Below are 3,205 nucleotides of genomic sequence, written 5' to 3'. Positions count from 1 at the left end.
TCTCTCGCCGCACCAATGTGGCGCGCCGCACACTTTGGGAACCACTGTTGTAAACTGTTATAATCTTGGACACCTGAATCAAATCGCCCCTTAATTCCTTCACGCCGAAGAGAACATCATCTTGTGGCTAAACTCTGAATCTTTATAAAGCTATGGATGAACCACAACTGGAGCACTGAGTCCAGCTCTGGTCACCACACTTTAGGAAGGATATAAGGGCACTCTGGAGGGTGATTTCCCGGAATGGTTTCAGGGATGGAAGACTTTAGCTACGACTGCCAGTCAACTTTGGCCAGATCCCGCCTCATTTTAATAAAATCTGCTTTTCCCCCAATCCAAAGCTGTCTTTTGCAGGCCATCATTCTCTTTATGTGTACTATTTACAATACATTAGTCTCACACTCACTGTGTTATTTACAGTACATCAGTCTCTCATGCTCACTGTCCATGTTGTACAGTACATCAGTTTCACGCTCTCCATCAAGTGTGCCATAGTACATCAGTCAAACATACATGACTTCCACTGTTTGTGATATATATAAATGACTTGGATGAAAAAGTAGATGGGTGGGTTAGTAAGTTTGCAGATGTCCTTGATAGGCATGTCCCGGTCAGGCAGGGAGGAAATGGCCGAGTGAGGGAACCATGGTTCACAAAAGAGGTTGAATGTCTTGTCAAGAGGAAAAAGGAAGCGTATGTAAGGATGAGAAAACAAGGTTCAGTTGGGTCGCTTGAGGGTTACAAGGCAGCAAGGAATGAGCTAAAAAAAGGGCTTAGGAGAGCTAGGAGGGGGCATGAGAAGTCGGATCAAGGAAAACCCCAAGGCTTTTTACTCTTATGTGAGAAATAAAAGAATGACCAGGGTGAGGTTAGGGCCGGTCAAGGATAGTAATGGGAAATTGTGCATGGAGCCAGAAGAGATAGGAGAGGCGATGAATGAATACTTTTCTTCAGTGTTCACCAAGGAGAGGGACAATGTTTTTGAGGATGAGTGTGTGATACAGGCTGATAGGCTGGAGGAGGTAGATGTTCTGAGGGAAAATGTATTAGCAATTTTGAAAAACCTGAGGGTCAATAAGTCCCCTGGGCCAGATGGGATATATCCTAGGATTCTTTGAGAGGCAAGGGATGGGATTACAGAGCCTTTGGCTTTGATCTTTGGGTCCTCACTGTCCACGGGGATAGTGCCAGAGGACGGGAGAGTGGCAAATGTTGTTCCTCTGTTCAAGAGAGGAAATAGGAATGACCCTGGTAATTATAGGCCAGTTAGTCTTTCTTCGGTGGTCGGTAAGTTAATGGAAAAGGTCCTGAGGGATAGGATTTATGACCATTTGGAAAGATGCAGCTTAATCCGGGATAGTCAACATGGATTCGTGAAGGGTAAATCTTGCCTCACAAATTTGATTGAATTCTTTGAGGAGGTAACTAAGTGTGTAGATGAAGGTAGAGCAGTTGATGTCGTATACATGGATTTTAGTAAGGCATTTGATAAGGTCCCCATGGTCGGCTCATGAAGAAAGTAAGGAGGTGTGGGATAGAGGGAAATTTGGCCAATTGGATAAGTAACTGGCTATCATAGAAGACAGAGGGTGGTGTTGGATGGAAAATTTTCAGACTGGAGACCAGCGGTGTACCACAGGGATCAGTGCTGCGTCCTCTGCTATTTGTGATTTTTATCAATGACTTGGAGGAGGGGGCTGAAGGGTGGGTCAGTAAATTTGCTGATGACACCAAGATTGGTGGAGTAGTGGATGAGGTGGAGGGCTGTTGTAGGCTGCAAAGAGACATTGATAGGATGCAGAGCTGGGCCGAAAAATGGCAGATGGATTTGAACACTGATAAGTGCGAGGTGATTCATTTTGGTAGGACAAATTTGAATGCGGATTACACGGTCAACGGCAGGGTTCTGAGGAATGTGGAGGAACAGAGAGATCTTGGGGTTCATATCCACAGATCTCTGAAGGTTGCCACTCAAGTGGATCGAGCCGTGAAGAAGGCCTATAGTGTGTTGGCGTTTATTAACAGGGGGTTTGAGTTTAAGAGCCGGGGGGTTATGCTGCAACTGTACAGGACCTTGGTGAGACCACATTCGGAACATTATGTGCAGTTCTGGTCACCTCACTATAAGAAGGATGTGGAAGCATTGGAGAGAGTGCAAAGGAGATTTACCAGGATGCTGCCTGGTTTGGAGGGTAGGTCTTATGAGGAAAGGTTGAGGGAGCTAGGGCTTTTCTCTTTAGAGCGGAGGAGGACGAGAGGCGACTTAATAGAGGTTTATAAGATGATAAGGGGGATAGATAGAGTGGACGTTCAGAGACTATTTCCTCGGGTAAATGTAGCTGTTACAAGGAGGCATAACTATAAGGTTCATGGTGGGAGATATAGGAGGTATGTCCGAGGTAGGTTCTTTACTCAGAGAGTGGTTGGGGTGTGGAATGGACTGCCTGCTGTGATCGTGGAGTCAGACACTTCAGGAAATTTCAAGCGGTTATTGGATAGGCACATGGAGCACACCAAAATGCTAGGGAGTGGGATAACTTGATCTTGGTTTCGGAAAAAGCTCGGCACAACATCGAGGGCCGAAGGGCCTGTACTGTGCTGTACTGTTCTATGTCACAAAGATAGGTGGAGTTGTGGATAGTGCAGAAAGTTGCCAAAGGATACAATGCGATATAGATCAGCTGCAGATATGGGCGGAGAAATAGCAGATAGGGGCAATTGTGAGGTGCTGTACTTTGGGAGCTCAAATGTTAAGGGTAAATATGCAGTTAATGGCAGAACCCTGAATAGTAATGATGTACAGAAGGATCTTGGGCTTCAAGTCCATAGCACCCTGAAAGTGCAGTAAGAAGTCTCACAACACCGGGTTAAAGTCCAACAGGTTTATTTAGTATAACGAGCTTTCGGAGCGCTGCTCCTTCATCAGGTGAGTGACGGGTAGATAGGGTGGTAAAGAAGGCGTATGGCAGGCCTGCCTTTATTGAGGCATTGAGTACAAGAGTCAGGATATCATGTTGCAGCTTCATAAAACTTTGGTTAGGCCGCACTTATTGCATTCAATTCTGGTCGCCACATTACAGGAAGGATGTGGAGCCTTTGGAAAGGTTTACTAGGATGTTGCCTGGATTAGAGGGTATGAGCTATAAGGCGAGGCTGGACAAAGTCGGGTTGTTTTCTCTAGAGCAGTGGGGGCTGAGGGGAAATC

Source organism: Mustelus asterias, unplaced genomic scaffold (genome assembly GCF_964213995.1).
Source record: "Mustelus asterias unplaced genomic scaffold, sMusAst1.hap1.1 HAP1_SCAFFOLD_1794, whole genome shotgun sequence".
In the NCBI taxonomy this organism is placed as follows: Eukaryota; Metazoa; Chordata; class Chondrichthyes; order Carcharhiniformes; family Triakidae; genus Mustelus; species Mustelus asterias.
This window is presented reverse-complemented; position numbering follows the sequence as displayed.